Below are 18865 nucleotides of genomic sequence, written 5' to 3' on the forward strand. Positions count from 1 at the left end.
CAGCTCCTGGGGTTCAGCTTTGGATTTGGCCCCGCCTCTGCGTGTAGGTCACCGGAGGGCTTCTGTTCTTCACTCAGACAGAACGGGGGTTAAAGGAGCAGCTGCTTCAGGGACTCTGGCTCACTCAGGCCGGCGGGGAGGAAGGGGCACAGAGTGCGGGGCAGGCCTGCGGCGGCAGAGGCCAGCGTGATGCTGCACCAGCCTGAGGCGCGCCGTGCGTTCTCCCGGGGAAGTTGTCCCTCGATCCCGGGACCCTGGCAGTGGCAGGCTGCACAGGCTCCCCGGAAGGGGGGTGTGGATAGTGATCTGTGCTCGCACACAGGCTTCTTGGTGGTGGCAGCAGCAGCAGCCTTAGCGTCTCATGCCCGTCTCTGGGGTCCGTGCTTTTAGCCGCGGCTCGCGCCCGTCTCTAGAGCTCCTTTAAGCAGCGATCTTAATCCCCTCTCCTCGCGCACCAGGAAACAAAGAGTGTAGAAAAAGTCTCTTGCCTCTTCGGCAGGTCCACACTTTTCTCCGGACTCCCTCCCGGCTAACCGTGGTACATTAACCCCCTGCAGGCTGTGTTCACTCCGCCAACCCCAGTCCTCTCCCTGCGCTCGGACCGAAGCCAGAGCCTCAGCTCCCAACCCCGCCCGCCCCGGCGGGTGAGCAGACAAGCCTCTCGGGCTGGTGAGTGCTGGTCGGCAGCAATCCTCTGTGCGGGGATCTCTCTGTTTTGCCCTCCGCACCCCTGTTGCTGCGCTCTCCTTCGCGGCGCCGAAGCTTTCCCCCTCCGCCACCCGCAGTCTCTGCCCACGAAGGGGCTTCCTAGTGTGTGGAAACCTTTCCTCCTTCACAGCTCCCTCCCACTGGTGCAGGTCCCTATCGTTTTGTCTCTGTTTATTCTTTTTTCTTTTGTCCTACCCAGGTACGTGGGGAGTTTGACTTTTGGGAGGTCTGAGGTCTTCTGCCAGCGTTCAGTAGGTGTTCTGTAGGAGCTGTTCCACGTGTAGATGTACTTTTGGTGTATCTGTGGGGAGGAAGGTGATCTCCGCGTCTTACTCTTCCGCCATCTTCCCCTTGTCCCCCTGTTTGTAGATTTTTTGATGATGGCCATTCTGACTGGTGTGAGGTGATACCTCATTGTAGTTTTGATTTGCATTTCTCTGATGATTAGTGATGTTGAGCATCCTTTCATGTGTTTGTTGGCAATCTGTATATCTTCTTTGGAGAAATGTCTATTTAGGTCTTCTGTCCATTTTTGGATTGGGTTGTTTGTTTTATTGATATTGAGCTGCATGAGCTGCTTGTAAATTTTGGAGATAAATCCTTTGTAAGTTGCTTTGTTTACAAATATTTTCTCCCATTCTGAGGGTTGTCTTTCTGTCTTGTTTATGGTTTCCATTGCTGTGCAGAAGCTTTGAAGTTTCATTAGGTCGCATTTGTTTGTTTTTATTTCTGTTTCTCTAGAAGGTAGGTCAAAAGGGATCTTGCTGTGATTTATGTCAAAGAGTGTTCTGCCTATTTTTTCCTCTAAGAGTTTTATACTGTCTGGCCTTACATTTAGGTCTTTAATCCACTTTAAGTTTATTTTTGTGTATGGTGTTAGGGAGTGTTCTAATTCCATTCTTTTATATGTAGCTGTCCAGTTTTCCTAGCACCACTTACTGAAGAGGCTGTCTTTTCTTCACTGTCTATTCTTGCCTCTTTTATCAAAAATAAGGTGACCATATGTGCGTGGGTTTATCTCTGGGCTTTCTATCCTGTTCCATTGATCTATATTTTTGTTTTTGTGCCAGTACCATACTGTCTTGATTACTATAGCTTTGTAGTATAGTCTGAAGTCTGGGAGCCCGATTCCTCCAGCTCCATTTTTCTTTCTCAAGATTGCTTTGGCTATTCAGGGTCCTTTGTGTTTCCATACAAATTGTGAAGTTTTTTGTTCTAGTTCTGTGAAAAATGCCACTGGTAGTTTGATAGGGATTGCATTGAATCTGTAGATTGCTTTGGGTAGTATAGTCATTTTCACAATGTTGATTCTTCCAATCCAAGAACATGGTATATCTCTCCATCTGTTTGTATCATTTTTAACTTCTTTCATCAGTGTCTTATAATTTTCTGCATACAGGTCTTTTGTCTCCCTAGGTAGGTTTATTCCTAGGTGTTTTATTCTTTTTGTTGCAGTGGTAAATGGGAGTGTTTTCTTAATTTCTCTTTCAGATTTTTCATTATTAGTTTATAGGAATTCAAGAGATTTCTGTGCATTAATTTTGTATCCTGCTACTTTACCAAATTCATTGATTAGCTCTAGTAGTTTCCTGGTAGCATCTTTAGGATTCTCTGTGTATAGTATCATGTCATCTGCAAACAGTGACAGCTTTACTTCTTCTTTTCTGAATTGGATTCCTTTTATTTCTCTTTCTTCTCTGATTGCTGTGGCTAAAACTTCCAAAACTATGTTGAATAATAGTGGTGAGAGTGGCAACCTTGTCTTGTTTCTGATCTTAGTGGAAATGGTTTCAGTTTTTCACCCTTGAGAATGATGTTTGCTGTGGGTTTGTCATATATGGCCTTTATTATGTTGAGGTAAGTTCCCTCTATGCCTACTTTCTGGAAGATTTTTATCATAAACGAGTGTTGAATTTTGCTGAAAGATGTTTCTTCATCTATTAAGATGATATCGTTTTTTTCCTTAGATTTTTAATATGGTTTATCACATTGATTGATTTGCGTATATTGAAGAATCCTTGCGTTCCTTGGATAAACTCCACTTGATCATGGTGTATGATCCTTTTACTGTGCTGTTGGATTCTGTTTGCTAATATTTTGTTGAGGATTTTTGCATCCATGTTCATCAGTGATATTGGCTTGTAGTTTTCTTTCTTTGTGACATCTTTGTCTGGTTTTGGTATCAGGGTGATGGTGTCCTCGTAGTACTAGTTTGGGAGTGTTCCTGCCTCTGCTACATTTTGGCAGAGTTTGAGAAGGAGAAGTGTTAGCTGTTCTCTAAATGTTTGATAGAATCTGGTCCTGGGCTTTTGTTTGTTAGAAGATTTTTAATCACAGTCTCAATTTTAGTGCGATTGGTCGGTTTATATTTTGTATTTCTTCCTGGTTCAGTCTCGGAAGGTTGTGCTTTTCTAAGAATTTGTCCATTTATTCCTGGTTGTCCATTTTATTGGCATATGGTTGCTTGTAGTAATCTCTCATGATCCTTTGTATTTCTGCAGTGTCAGTTGTTACTTCTCCTTTTTCATTTCTAAATCTATTGATTTGAGTCTTCTCCCCTTTTTTCTTGATGAGGCTGGCTAATGGTTTATCAATTTTGTTTATCTTCTCAAAGAACCAGCTTTTTGTTTTATTGATCTTTGCTATTGTTTCCTTCATTTCTTTTTCATTTATTTCTGATCTGATCTTTTTGATTTCTTTCCTTCTGCTAACTTTGAGGATTTTTTGTTCTTCTTTCTCTAATTGCTTTAGGTGTAAAGTTAGGTTGTTTAGTTGAGATTTTTCTTGTTTCTTGAGGTAGGATTGTATTGCTATAAACTTTCCTCTTAGAACTGCTTTTGCTGCATTCCCTAGGTTTTGGGTTGTTGTTTTTTAATTGTCATTTGTTTCTAGTATTTATTGATTTCTTCATTGATTTCCCCAGTGATCTCTTGGTTATTTAGTAGTGTATTGTTAGGCTCCATGTGTTTGTATTTTTACAGATTTTGTCCTGTATTTGATATCTAGTCTCATAGCATTGTGGTCAGAAAAGATACTTGATACAATTTCAATTTTCTTAAATTTATCAAGGCTTGTTTTGTGACCCAAGATATGGTCTATCCTGGAGAATGTTCCATGAGCACTTAAGAAACAAGGGTATTCTGTTGTTCTTGGACAGAATGTCCTATACATATCAATTAAGTCCATCTTGTTTAATGTATCCTTTAAAGCTTGTGTTTCCTTATTTATTTTCATTTTGGATGATCTGTTCATTGATGAAAGTAGGGTGTTAAAGTTCCCTATTATGATTGTGTTACTGTTGATTTCCCCTTTTATGGCTGTTAGCATTTGCTTTATTTATTGAAGTGCTCCTATGTTGGGTGCGTAAATATTTACAATTGTTATATCTTCTCCTTGAATTGATCCCGTGATCACTATGTAGTGTCCTTCTTTGTCTCTTGTAATAGTCTTTATTTTAAAGTCTATTTTGTCTGATATGAGAATTGCTACTCCAGCTTTCTTTTGATTTCCATTTGCATGGAATAAGTTTTTCCATCCCCTCACTTTCAGTCTGTATGTGTCCCTAGGTCTGAAGTGGGTCTCTCGTAGACAGCATTTATATGGGTCTTGTTTTTGTATCCATTCAGCCAGTCTGTGTCTTTTGGTTGGAGCATTTACCTTTAAGGTAGTTATTGCTATGTATGTTCCTATTACCATTTTCTTAATTGTTTTGGGTTTGTTATTGTAGGTCTTCTCCTTCTCTTGTGTTTCCTGCATAGAGAAGTTTCTCTGGTATTTGTTTAAAGCTGGTTTGGTGGTGCTGAATTCTCTTAGCTTTTACTTGTCTGTAAAGGTTTTAATTTCTCCATCAAATCTGAATGAGATCCTTGCTGGGTAGAGTAATCTTGGTTGTAGGTTTTTCCCTTTCATCACTTTAAATATGTCCTGCCGCTCCCTTCTGGCTTGCAGAGTTTCTGCTGAAAGAGCAGCTGTTAACCTTATGGGGATTCCCTTGTGTGTTATTTGTTGTTTTTCCCTTGCTGCTTTTAATATGTTTTCTTTGTATTTAATTTTTGACAGTTTGAGTAATATGTGTCTTGGCATGTTTCTCCTTGGATTTATCCTGTATGGGACTCTCTGTGCTTCCTGGACTTGGTTGAGTATTTCCCTTCCCATATTAGGGAAGTTTTCAACTATAATCTCTTCAAATATTTTCTCAGTCCCTTTCTTTTTCTCTTCTTCTTCTGGAACCCCTATAGTTCAAATGTTTGTGCGTTTAATGTTGTCCCAGAGGTCTCTGAGACTGTCCTCAATTCTTTTCAGTCTTTTTCTTTATTCTGCTCTGCAGTAGTTATTTCCACTATTTTATTTTCCAGGTCACTTATCCATTCTTTTGCCACAGTTATTCTGCTATTGATTCCTTCTAGAGAATTTTAAATTTTATTTATTGTGTTGTTAATCATTTTTTGTTTGCTCTTTAGTTCTTCTAGGTCCTTGTTAAACGTTTCTTGTATTTTCTCCATTCTATTTCCAAAATTTTGGATCATCTTTACTATCATTACTCTGAATTTTTTTTTCAGGTAGACTGCATATTTCCTCTTCATTTGTTTGGTCTGGTGGGTTTTTGCCTTGCTCCTTCATCTGCTGTGTGTTTATCTGTTTTCTCATTTTGCTTAACTTACTGTGTTTGGAGTTTCCTTTCTGAAGGCTGCAGGTTCATAGTTCCTGTTGTTTTTGGTGTCTGTCCCCAGTGGCTAAGGTTGGTTCATTGGGTTGTGTAGGCTTCGTGGTGGAGGGGACTGGTGCCTGTGTTCTGGTGGATGAGGCTGGATCATTTCTTGTGGGCAAGTCCACGTCTGGTGGTGTGTTTTAGGGTGTCTGTGACCTTTTTATGACTTTAGGCAGCCTCTCTGCTAATGGGTGGGCTTGTGTTCCTGTCTTGCTAGTTGTTTGGCTTGGGTTGTCCAGCACTGTAGCCTGCTGGTCGTTGAGTGGAGCTGGGTCTTAGCATTGAGATCGAAATCTCTGGGAGAGCTTTTGCTGTTTGATATTACATGGAGCCAGAAGGTCTCTGGTTGACCAATGTCCTGCACTCAGCTCTCCCACCTCAGAGGCACAGGCCTGACACCCAGCCGGAGCACCAAGATCCTGTCAGCCAGATGGCTCAGGAGAAAAGGGAGAAAAAAGAAAGAAAGAAAGAAAAAATAAAGTTATTAAAATAAAAAATTTTAAAAAGTATTTTAAAAAATTTAAAAGTATTAAAAAAATAAAGAAGAGAGCAACCAAACCAAAAAACAAATCCACCAACAATAACAAGGGCTAAAAAATATACTAAAAAAAGACCAAAAAAACCCAAAAACTGACAGACAGAACCCTAGGACAAATTGTAAATGCAAAGCTATACAGACAAAATCACACAAAGAAGCATACACATACACACTCACAAAAAGAGAAAAAGGAAATATATATATATATTAAAAAAAGGAAGAGAGCAACCAAATCAATAAGCAAATCTACCAATGCTAATAAACTCTAAATACTAAACTACAGTAAACATAAAACCAGAAACAAATTAGATGCAGAAAGCAAACCCCCAAGTCTACAGTTGCTCCCAAAGTCCACCGCCTCAATTTTGGGATGATTCGTTGTCTATTCAGGTATTCCACAGATGCAGGGTACATCAAGTTGATTGTGGAGATTTAATCCACTGCTCCTGAGGCTGCTGGGAGAAATTTCCCTTTCTCTTCTCTGTTCTCACAGCTCCTGGGGTTCAGCTTTGGATTTCGCCCTGCCTCTGCGTTTAGGTCACCGGAGGTCATCTATTCTTCACTCAGACAGGACGGAGTTAAAGTAGCAGCTGATTAGGGTGGTCTGGCTTGCTTAGGCCCGGGGATGAGAGGGGTATAGAATGCGGGACGAGCCTGTGGCGGCAGAGGCCAGAGTGACGTTGCAACAGCCTGAGGCGCGCTGTGTGCTCTCCTGGGGAAGTTGTCCCTGGATCATGGGACCCTGGCAGTGGTGGGCTGTACAGGCTCCCGGGAGGGGAGGTGTGGATAGTGACCTGTGCTTGCACACAGGCTTCTTGGTGGCTGCAGCAGCAGACTTAGCGCTTCATGCCCGTCTCTGGTGTCTGCGCTGATAGACGCGGCTCACGCCCGTCTCTGGAGCTCATTTATACGGTGCTCTGAATCCCTTCTCCTCGCACACCCTGAAACAATGGTCTCTTGCCTCTTAGGCAGTTCCAGACTTTTTCCCGGACTCCCTCCGGGCTAGTTGTGGCATACTAGCCCCCTTTAGGCTGTGTTCACGCACGCAACCCTAGTCCTCTCCCTGGGATCTGAACTCCAAAGCCGGAGCCTCAGTTCCCAGCCCCCACCCGCCCTGGCAGGTGAGCAGACAAGACTCTTGGGCTGGTGAGTGCTGGTTGGCACTGATCCTCTGTGTGGGAATCTCTCCGCTTTGCCCTCTGCACCCCTGTTGCTGTGTTCTCCTCCGTGGCTCCGAAGCTTACCCCACCCCGCCCACCTGCCATCTCCACCAGTGAAGGGGCTTCCCAGTGTGTGGAAACCTTTCCTCCTTCACAGCTCCCTCCCACTGGTGCAGGTCCCGTCCCTATTCTTTTGTCTCTGTTTTTTCTTTTTTCTTTTGCCCTACCCAGGTACATGGGGAGTTTCTTGCTTTGTGGGAAGTCTGAAGTCTTCTGCCAGCGTTTAGTAGGTGTTTTGTAGGAGTTGTTCCACCTGTAGATGTATTTCTGATGTATTTGTGGAGAGGAACGTGATCTCCACGTCTTACTCCTCTGCCATCTTGAAGGTCTCCTCGTATTATTTTTGCTAACACCCTTTTGAAACTAAAAAGCAACTATATGAATCCTGTGAATTAATTTATAAGTAGAGATGTTGAACAGTTTTGGAAATATATGCATCTTATAAATCAAAGCCTGTTTAGCAAGTAGGTTAATTTTTTTTTAACATCTTTATTAGAGTATGATTGCTTTACATTGTTGTGTTTGTTTCTGTTGTATAACAAAGTGAATCAGCTATACGTATACATATATCCCCATATCCCCTCCCTCTTGCCTCTCCCTCCCACCCTCCCTATCCCACCCCTCTAGGTGGTCACAAAGCACCAAGCTGATCTCCCTGTGCTGTGCGGCTGCTTCCCACTAGCTATCTATTTTACATTTGGTAGTCTATATATGTCCATGCCACTTTCTCACTTCGTCCCAGCTTACCCTTCCCCCTCCCCCTGTCCTCAAGTCCATTCTCTACGTCTGCGTCTTTATTCCTGTCCTGCCCCTAGGTTCTTCAGAACCATTTTTTTTTTAGATTCCATATATATGTGTTAGCATACGATATTTGTTTTTCTCTTTCTGACTTCACTGTGTATGACAGACTCTAGGTCCATCCCCCTCACTACAAATAACTCAATTTCGTTTCTTTTTATGGCTGAGTAATATTCCATTGTATATATGTGCCACGTCTTTATCCATTCATCTGTCGATGGACAGTTAGGTTGCTTCCATGTCCTGGCTATTGTAAATAGTGCTGCAATGAACATTGTGTTACATGACAAGCAGGTTAATATTGTATTAAATAAATTGTTGTTTTATGGCAGGTATTAACACATTCACAGTGTTTCACTTCAACTGTGAATTGTTTTTATTTTTATTTTTTGGACCTCAGATTCGATGAGGAGACGGTAGAGTGTTCTCCCTCATTTTGTTCAGATTTTCCAAGGAATGCATACAAGGGTGTCATCATCGATCCAAGCACGTGCTGGGACGCTGCAGAACCCAACAGGGCAGGCCGTGTGGCTCCGCCGAGGAGCCAGTGACCCCCAAGTACTCCAGCAGCCTGGGGAATCCACAGCCCCCAGGCCACTCAGCAAGAGGAACAGTCAATCCATGCTTGCAGCCACTGGGCCCGTCTGAGGGAAACCTAATATCCAGTGGCATATCTTGGGGTGCTTGAAGGCCTACTGTCCTGAGGTATCCACAGCCACGCTCGGCACCCTGGGCCTACCTCATTTCTTCCAGGTCTCCCTACCACCTCCAGTCCTCAGGCCATGAGAAGGTCTTCTTGTCTTCGCCGACAGCCAGGCTTGCCCAGCAAGTGCACCTGAGAAGTAGACAGAAATCACACAGGCTTCAGAATTGGACCCGGGTCCTCAGAGAACACAATTCAGGCAAACATTTACCTGGGCGTGAGCCCTGCACCTGCTTCCCAAGTACCTCTATCACTTAGGAGAACTGAATGCATGTCTGACAGCACAACTGCAGGAAGGTAGGCACGTAGGTGGGCCTGCGTGTGAGAGGGTGTATGTGTGCGCGCGTGCGTGCGTCTGTGATTGCGTGCGAGGACGTGCTTGTGGGTTTCTGTGTGTGCCTCTGTATCTGCGTCTTGGTCTCTGTGTGTCCCTTTGCTCCTCTGCAGAGCCTCAAACAGTAAAAGCCATACCTTATACACAGAGCCCTGGCCTCGGACCCTCCTACTGAATGGAGAAAGACCCCAGCTGCCTTCAAGAGGCCGCATGCGAACTTTGACCCCGATGGGCTGTTGAAATAGACCACGGGCTCCCACTCTCCAGCAGCCCCGCCTTCTGACCAAAGCACATAGACTTGAGGGACCGGCCTCCCGGCCGTGGGTGTCACATGTGTGTGGACCTGGAGACCCTGCCAGCTACAAGCACATCTGATGTGCACTTGGGGCCACTCCCAGCGCTTCCAGGAACAAGGGAGCCTCCCATGGGCAAGCTGACACCTCCCTGCAGCTGGCTACAGGCAAGATGCAGCCTGTCTTCCTCTCAAGGGGCCAAAGGAATTCAGCCCAGGTGCCACTTCAGGCCAGCTAGGCCAGATCACCTTCTGGGGACCCACAGGATCCCCCTTCTGGGGACCACAGGGACGCAGTGGTCTTCAGTAACCATGACCCAGAGTCAAACCCCACGGCGGAAACTAGGCCACCTTCCCGGCCACGTTCCAGCCAGCTCCCCAGCCAGCAGGATTTGTGGCCCTGACCCCGGAGGAAATGCTCAAACACTCAAATGCTCGACAGCCTTGTCCCACGTGCCCTCCTCCTGCCCACAGGGCAACTCGACCCGACTGAAAGCCACAGATGCCATGCAAACATGCGGACACTGAGCACCAGGGAAGACAGCAAGCATGTCTGCTTTGATGACGGCGACCCCACCCCACGCATCCTGGCACCTCTCCTCCGACACAGAGACACTACTGAGGACCTCACAGAGATCCAAGGCGCTGTCCACGAGGACCACAGAAAGACTTCAAATGGAAGACCTCTGCCACGCGAGGGGACCTGGAACCCTGAAAGGGAGCAAGTGGCTGTCTATGGCAGCTGTAAATTGTTGTTTTCACATGACACAGTATTGTTTTTCAAACCTAGCTCAGTTTCTATCCATAGCTTCCCTGAACTGTACAAAGACTTCATTCAGTGACCTGTGGAGCACAAAAATATTGATTTTTGTCCCAATGAATTGAGACTGCTTGTACACTTTTGGAGAAATATGTGAATTTATAAAGATTTTGTATATACTTGTTTAGAAAATTGATTACATCCTTTGATGCACAGAAGTTTTTAAGTTAGATATAGTCTCATTTGTCTATTTTTGTTTGTATTGCTTGTGCTTTTGGTGTCATTTCCAAGAAATCATTGCCAAATCCAGTATTATGAAGCTTTTCCCCTATGTTTTCTTCTTGGAGTTTTATGGTTTGGGGTCTTAAATTTAGGTCTTTAATCCATTTTTAGCTGATTTTTGTATATGGTGTTAGGTAAGCATCCAACTTAATTCTTTTGCATGTGGCTAACCAGTTTTCCCAACACTATTTGTTGAAGAAACTCTTCTTTCCCACATTGAGTGGTCCTGGCACCTTTGTCCTGTAAGCCTTTTAATGACTTCATAATATTTCATGTAATGGATATGTTATACTCTAATTGTTTGTTTTGTTTCCAGATTTTTGTTACAGTGTTTACTGTGGTAAACATTCTTGTGCATATGTCCTTATGCACTGGTGCTTTTATTGCTATGGGAGTTAGGTGTGGGGTTGCTGAATCAAGGGAATATATACTTTTATTTTTTGATAAATTTTGCAAGATTAAAATATTTCAAGATTACTTTTCCAAAAGGCAGTAACACTTTACATTTCTGTCAGCAGTGTTTGAGAGCAGCAGGATTCTTCTTTTATCCTAGGACCATTGGTATCAGGAAGGCCTCTCCCGGGGGGGGATCACATATATGACTAAGAAAAATAAAGATGTTTCTCTATATCGTTATATATGTTAGTGCTTAACATTTAAATGCATAAAGAGTCCCCTATTCTCATTTTCCATAACCTCAAGAAGCCTACTGAGTAAGAGGAAAGAGGATTGATCTGGGTTGCAATTAGAGTTCTGTGATTAACTGGCACTTAACCTATAAAGGTGGAATCACTTGACATGGAAAAACCATAGACTTGGGTGACAAACCTGGCTTCAAAGCCTTGTGACAAGTCAGCTTCCCAGCCTTTTGCTGTATGATCCTGGGCAAATGACTACCTTTCAGAACTTTGTTCTCTTCACTTATAAAGGATGTTCGCACATTTGCTGTTGACACTTTAAAAATGTACTGTTGAGGTTTACAAAGAAAAAAATGTGCAGTTGGTATTACTCAAATTCTGGCTTAGTCCATTTGGGCTGCTATAGCAAAATGCCACACACGGAGAAGCTTATACACAACAGGAATTGATTTCTCACACTTCTGGGGGCTGGAAGTCTGGGATCAGTGTGGTTGGATGAGGGCCCTCTTCCAGGTCTCAGACTTCTTATTGTGTCCTCTTATGGCAGAATGTGCTAGGGAGCTCTCTGGAGCCTTTTTTTTTTTTTTTTTTTTAATAATTGCTTTACAATGGTGTGTTAGTTTCTGCTTTATAACAAAGTGAATCAGTCATACATAAACATATGTTCCCATATGTCTTCTCTCTTGCGTCTCCCTCCCTCCCACCCTCCCTATCCCACCCTCCAGGCTGTCACAAAGCACCGAGCCAATATCCCTGTGCCATGCGGCTGCTTCCCACTAGCTACCTACCTTACTACGTTTGTTAGTGTGTATATGTCCATGACTCTCTCTCGCCCTGTCACAGCTCACCCTTCCCCCTCCCCATAACCTCAAGGTCCTAGCCCTGTTCATGGGGATTCCACCCTCATGACTGAAGCAGCTCCCAAAGGCCCTACCTACCAATACCATAACCTTTGGAGGTTAGGATTTCAACATGAATTTTGGGAAGAAACAAACATTCAGACCATTCAAGTACCATAATCTGTTATTAAAATAGTTATCAAAATAAACTGTTAAAGGCAAAACCATGGAGACAGTACAAAATTGAGTGATTGCCGGGGATTGAAGGGGGAGAGATGAATAGGCGAGCACAGAGGATTTTTAGGGCAGTGAAAATACTGTAGGATGCCATAATGATGGGTTCATGCCATCATAAATTTGTCCAAACCCATAGAATATATAACATCAAGAGGCAAGTGTAATGTAAACTATAGATTTTGGTGATAACGATATATCAGTGTAGGTTCCTCAGTTGCAAGGAATGTTCTGCTCTGATGGGGATGTTGATAATGGGGGAGGCTATGCATGTGGGGGGCGCAGGGCATATAAAAATCTCTGTACCTTCCCCTCAGATTTGCTATGAACCTCAAACTGCTCTAAAAGGTATTATTTTTTTAAATTGTTTATGATCACCATAGTAAGTCTGGTTAACATCCGCCACCATACACAGTTACAAATTTTTTCTTGTGATGAGAACTTTCAAGATTCACTCTCTTAGCAACTTTCAAGTATGTAACATGGTTTTATTAACTACAGTCACCATGCTGTACATTACACCCCCATGACTTATTTTATAACGGGAATTTTTTACCTTTTGAGCCCCTTCACCCATTTCTCCCACCCCGCACTCCCTGTTCCTCTGTATCTATGAACTGGGTTTTTTTTTTTTTTTTCCTGTTTTTTTTTTTAAAGATTCCACATATAAGTGAGATCACGTAGTATTTGTCTTTCTCTGTCTGACTTATTTCACTTAGCATAATGCCCTCAAGGTCCATCGATGTTGTCACAAATGGCAGGATTTCCTTCTTTTTGATGGTTGAATAACATTCCATTGTGTGTGTGTGTACACGCGCACACACACATATTATGTGTGTGTGTGTGTGTGTATATATCACATTTTCTTCATTCATCCATTTGTGGACACTGAGGTTGTTTTTATATCTTGGCTATTGTAAGTAATGCTGCAATGAACATGGGTTACAAATATCTTTTCAAGTTAGTGTTTTTGTTTTCCTTGGGTAAAGCCCCTGAAGTAGAATTGCTGTATCACGTGATAGTTATATTTTTAACTTTTTGAGGAACATCTATACTGTTTTCCATAGTGGCTGTACTGATTTACATTCCCACCAATAGTGCGCAAGGGTTCCCTTTTCTCTGCATCCTCACCAGTGCTTCTCAGTACCTTTTCATTTACTTCTTGGCCAGCTGTATGTCTTCTTTGTAAAAGTGTTTATTCAGATCCTCTGCCCATTTTTTAATTGGATTGTTTGGGGGATTTTTTTTGCCATTGAATTGTATGTGTTCTTTATATATTTTGGATATTAACCCCTTATCAGATATATGATTTGCAAATAATTTCTCCCATTCTGTAGGTTGCCTTTTCATTTTGTTGGTAGTTTTCTTTGCTATGTAGAAGTTTTTTAGTTTGATGTAGTTCCACTTGCTTATTTTCACTTTTGTTGGCTTTGCTTTTGGTGTCAAATCCAAAGAATCATCACCAAGACCAATGTCAAGGAGTTTACTGACTATGTTTTCCTCTAGTTTTATGGTTTCAGGTCTTATGTTCAAGTCTTTAATCCATTTTGTGTTAATTTTTGTGTATGGTGTAAGATAGTGGTCCAGTTTCTTTCTTTTGCAAATGTCTGTCCAGTTTCCCCAGGACCATTTATTGAAGAGGCTGTCCTTTCCCCATTGTGTATATCTATCTATCTATATACATTTTAAAAATTGAAGTATAGTTGACTTACAATATTATATTAGTTTCAGGTGTACAATGTACTGATTCAATATTTTTATAGATTACACACCATAATAAAGGTATTGACTATGTTCCCTGTGCAGCATATTACATCCCTGTGACTTATTCATTTTATAACCCATTGTATATTCTTGTCTCCTTTATCATAAATCAGTTGACCATATATGTGTAGGTTTATTTGTGGGATCTCTATTCTGTTCCATTGATCTATGTGTCTGTATGACAATACCATACTGTTTTGATTGTTATAGCTTTGTAATGTAGTTTGAAACCAGGAAACATGATCCCATCAGCTTTGTTCTTTCTCAAGACTGTTTTGGCTATTTGGAGTCTTTGGTGTTTCCATACAAATTTTAGGATTGTGTATTCTATTTCTGTGAAAAATGCCATTGGAAGTTTGATAGAGATTTTATTAAATCTGTACATTGGTTTGGGCAGTGTGGACATTTTAACAATACTAATTCTTCTAATCCATGAGCATAGTATATCTCTCCCTTTGTTTGTGTCTTCTTCAATTTCTTTCATCAATGTCTTATGGCTTTCATTCTACAGGTTTGTCACCTCCTTGGTTAAATTTATTCCTAGGTATCTTTTTCTTTTTGATGCAACTGTAAATGGGATTGTTTTCTTAACTTCTCTTTCTGATAGTTTATTAGTGTATACAAAAGCAACAGATTTTTGTATATTCATTTTGTATCCTGCAACTTTAAACTGAATTCCTTTATTCTAAAAGTTATTTGATGGAGTCTTTAGGGTTTTCTCTTTGTATAATATCATGTCATCTGCAAATAGTGACAGTTTTACTTCTTCCTCTCCTATTTGGATGCCTTTATCTCTTTTTCTTGGTTAATTGCTCTTGCTAGGATTTCCAACACTATGTTGAATAAAAGTGGTGAGAATGGGCATCCTTGTCTTGTTCCTGATCTTAGAAGAAAAGCTTTCAGCTTTTCACCATTGAGTATGATGTTAGCTATGGACTTGTTATATATGGCCTTTATTATGTTGAGGTATGTACCCTCTATATCCGCTTTGTTGAGAGTTTTTAATCATCAATGGATGCCGAATTTTGTCAAATGCTTTTCTGCATCTATTGAGATGACCATATGATTTTTTTTGAATTTAAGTTGATATTTTTATTCAGCAGGTTCTTATTATTTATTTTATACATATTAATGTATATATGTCAATCCCAATCTCCCAATTCATCCCACCAGCACCCCCCAACACCCCGCTTTCCCCTCTTGGTGTCCATACATTTGTTCTCTCCATCTGTGTCAACCATATGATTTTTATCCTTCATTTTGTTAATGTGTATCACATTGATTGACTTCTGGATATTGAATCATCCTTGCATCCCTTGAATAAATCCTGCTTGACCATAGTGTATGATTGTTTAAATGTATTGTTAAATTTGGCTTGCTAATATCTTGTTGAGGATTTTTGCATCTATGTTCATCAGGAATATTAGTCTGTTATTTTCTTTTCTTGTGGCATCCTTGTCTGATTTTGGTATCAGGGTAGTGTTTGCCTTGTAAAATGAGTTTGGAAGTGTTCCTTCCTATTTTTTGGAAGCGTTTGAGAAGGACTGGTATTAATTCTTCTTTAAATGTTTGGTAGAATTCACCAGTGAAGTGCTTGTTTGGTCCTGGATTTTGTTTGTTGGGGGGAACAAAGTCTTAATTTTTAAAAAATAGACTATTCCTGGGAAAGTTATAAAACATCAAAAAGAAATAAGGAAAATAAATGCAGTGGCATTGCACATTAAGTTTTATGTTTATTAAGAAAACTTATGGGGTAATTGTTCAAATAGCTTTTCTGAAGGTTATACCTATACTGTTTGTTATATTTTCTCAATTCTGATATACTACTATATTTGTACATATATTTCTCAGTCATTAGTTAGTCATAAAGAGGTTCTCTTTTAGTAACAGCTTTATTGAGATACAATTCACATACCATATAATTCATCTATTGAAAGTGTATAATTCAGTGGATTTTACTATATTCACATGCAGCCATCACCACAGTTGATTTTAGAACATTTTCATATCCCCCCCAAAACACCCCCTCTCTAGGCAATCAAAAATCTGCTTTGTGTTTCTTTAGATTTGCCTATTCTGGATACTTCATGTAAATGCAATCATATAATATGTGGTCTTTTGTGACAGGCTTCTTTTATTAGCATAATGTTTTCAAGGTTCATCTAGGTTCTAGCATGCATCAGTAATTCACTCATTTTTATGTCCAAATAATATTCCATTAGATATACTATGTTTTATCCATTTATCATTTGCTGGGCATTTGCATTGTTTCTACTTTTTGGCTATTATGAATAATGCTGCTATGAACATTCATATACAAGTTTTTGTATGGACATCGGTTTTCATTTCTCGTGAGTATGTACCTAGGAGTGGAATTGCTAGGTCTTTGGTCACCCTTTAACTTTTTAGGAACTGCCAGACTGTTTTCCAAAGCAACAGTACGATTTTACATCCCCACTAGCAGTGTATGAGGGTCCCAATTTCTCCATATTTTTACCAACACTCGTTTTTATCTGTGTTATTTATTATAGGCATCTTAGTGGGTATGATGTGGTATCTCATGGTTTTGATTTGCATCTTCCTGATGGCTAAAGGTTTTGAACATCTTTTCATGTACTTGGCCTTTCTTCTTTTAGATAACTTACCTATTTTTAAATTGGGTTGATTAGGTTGTTGGGTCTTTTATTATACAAGTCCCTTGTCAGATGTATGATTTGCAAAAACTTTCTCCTGGTTCCCTCTTTTTTTTTTGAATTTTATTTTCTTTATTTTTTTATATAGCAGGTTCTTACTAGTTATCCATTTTATCCATATTAGTGTATATATGTCAATCCCAATCTCCCAATTCATCACACCACCACCCACTACCATCACTTTCCCCCCTTGGTGTCTATACGTTTGTTCACTACATCTGTGTCTCAATTTCTGCGCTGCAAACTGGTTCATCTGTACCATTTTTCTAGGTTCCACATACATGTGTTAATATACAATATTTGTTTTTCTCTTTCTGACTTACTTCACTCTGCATGACAGTCTCTAGATCCATCCACGGCTCTACAAATGACTCAATTTCATTCATTTTTATGGCTGAGTAATATTCCATTGTATATATGTACCACATCTTCTAAAATCGTTCGTCTGTCAATGGGCATTTAGGTTGCTTCCATGTCCTGGTTATTGTAAATAGTGCTGCAATGAACATTCGGGTGCATGTGTCTTTTTGAATTATGGTTTTCTCAGGGTATATGCCCAGTAGTGGGATTGCTGGATCATATGGTAATTCTATTTTTAATTTTTTAAGGAACCTCCATACTGTTCTCCATAGTGGCTGTACCAATTTACATTCCCACCAACAGTGCAAGAGGGTTCCCTTTTCTCCACACCCTCTCCAGCATTTGTTGTTTGTAAATTTTCTGATGATGCCCATTCGAACTGGTGTGAGGTGATACCTCATTGTAGTTTTGATTTGCATTTCTCTAATAATTAGTGATGTTGAGCAGCTTTTCATGTGCTTCTTGGACATCTGTATGGCTAAGACATTTCTTTGGAGAAATGTCTATTTAGGTCTTCTGCCCATTTTTGGATTGGGTTGTTTCTTTCTTTTCTTTTTTTTTTTTGCGGTACGTGGCCCTCTCACTGTTGTGGCCTCTCCCGTTGCGGAGCACAGGCTCCGGAAGTGCAGGCTCAGCGACCATGTCTCACGGGCCCAGCCATTGCCTGGCATGTGGGATCTTCCCGGACTGGGGCACGAACCCGCATCCCCTGCATCGGCAAGCGGACTCTCAACCACTGCGCCACCAGGGGAGCCCTGGGTTGTTTCTTTTTTAAATATGGAGCTGCATGAGCTGTTTATATATTTTGGAGATTAATCCTTTGTCCATTGATTCCTTTGCAAATATTTTCTCACATTCTGAGGGTTGTCTTTTCGTCTTGCTTGTAGTTCCTTTTGCTGTGCAAAAGCTTTTAAGTTTCATTAGGTCCCACTTATTTTTGTTTTTATTTCCATTACTCTAGGAGGTGGGTCAAAAAATATCTTGCTGTCATTTATGTCAAAGAGTGTTCTTCCTATGTTTTCCTCTAAGAGTTTTATAGTGTCCGGTCTTACATTTATGTCTCTAATCCATTTTGAGTTTACTTTATTTTATTTTTTAACATCTTTATTGGGGTATAATTGCTTTACAATGGTGTGTTAGTTTCTGCTTTATAACAAAGTGAATCAGTTATACATATACATATGTTCTCATATGTCTTCACTCTTGTGTCTCCCTCCCTCCTACCCTCCCTATCCCATTGAGTTTATTTTTGTATATGGTGTTAGGGAGTGTTCTAATTTCAATTTTTTACATGTACCTGTTCAGTTTTCCCAGCACCACTTATTGAAGAGGCTCTCTTTTCTCCATTGTGTATCCTTGCCTCCTTTGTCGTAGATTAGTTGACCATAGATGCATGGGTTTATCTCTGGGCTTTCTATCCTGTTCTATGGATCTATATTTCTGTTTTTGTGCCAGTACCATATTGTCTTGATTACTGTAGCTTTGTTATATAGTCTGAAGTCAGGGGGTCTGATTCCTCCAGCTCTGTTTTTTTCCCTCAAGACCACTTTGGCTATTTGGGCTCTTTTGTGTCTCCATTCAAATTTTAAGATTTTTTGTTCTAGTTCTGTAAAAAATGCCATTGGTAATTTGATAGGGATTGCATTGAATGTGTAGATCGCTTTGGGTAGTATAGTCATTTTCACATTATTGATTCTTCCAATCCAAGAACATGGTATATCTGTCCATCTGTTTGTATCATCTTTAATTTCTTTCATCAGTGTCTTATAGTTCTCTGCATACAGGTCTTTTGTCTTCCGAGGTAGGTTTATTCCTAGGCATTTTATTCTTTTTGTTGCAGTGGTAAATGGGAGTGTTTCCTTAATTTCTCTTTCAGATTTTTCATCATTAGTGTATAGGAATGCAAGAGGTTTTCTGTGCATTAATTTTGTATCCTGCTACTTTACCAAATTCATTGATTAGCTCTAGTAGTTTTCTGGAGGCATCTTTAGGAT

The 18865-nt window shown here is 40.8% G+C and overlaps 1 protein-coding gene and 1 non-coding gene across 2 annotated transcripts in view; one reads left to right on the forward strand and one right to left on the reverse strand.

The window, feature by feature from the left end:
- The window catches only part of CHRNA5 (cholinergic receptor nicotinic alpha 5 subunit), a 58102-nt gene that overhangs the window by 20031 nt on the left and 19206 nt on the right, over window positions 1-18865 (forward strand). The window lies entirely within an intron of this gene.
- Window positions 8364-8456, reverse strand: LOC132421336 (small nucleolar RNA SNORD116). Its single transcript, XR_009518607.1, has one exon. It is a non-coding gene; the product is annotated as a small nucleolar RNA SNORD116 (small nucleolar RNA).

The sequence above is a fragment of the Delphinus delphis genome, chromosome 2 (assembly GCF_949987515.2).
Source record: "Delphinus delphis chromosome 2, mDelDel1.2, whole genome shotgun sequence".
NCBI classification, from domain to species: domain Eukaryota; kingdom Metazoa; phylum Chordata; class Mammalia; order Artiodactyla; family Delphinidae; genus Delphinus; species Delphinus delphis.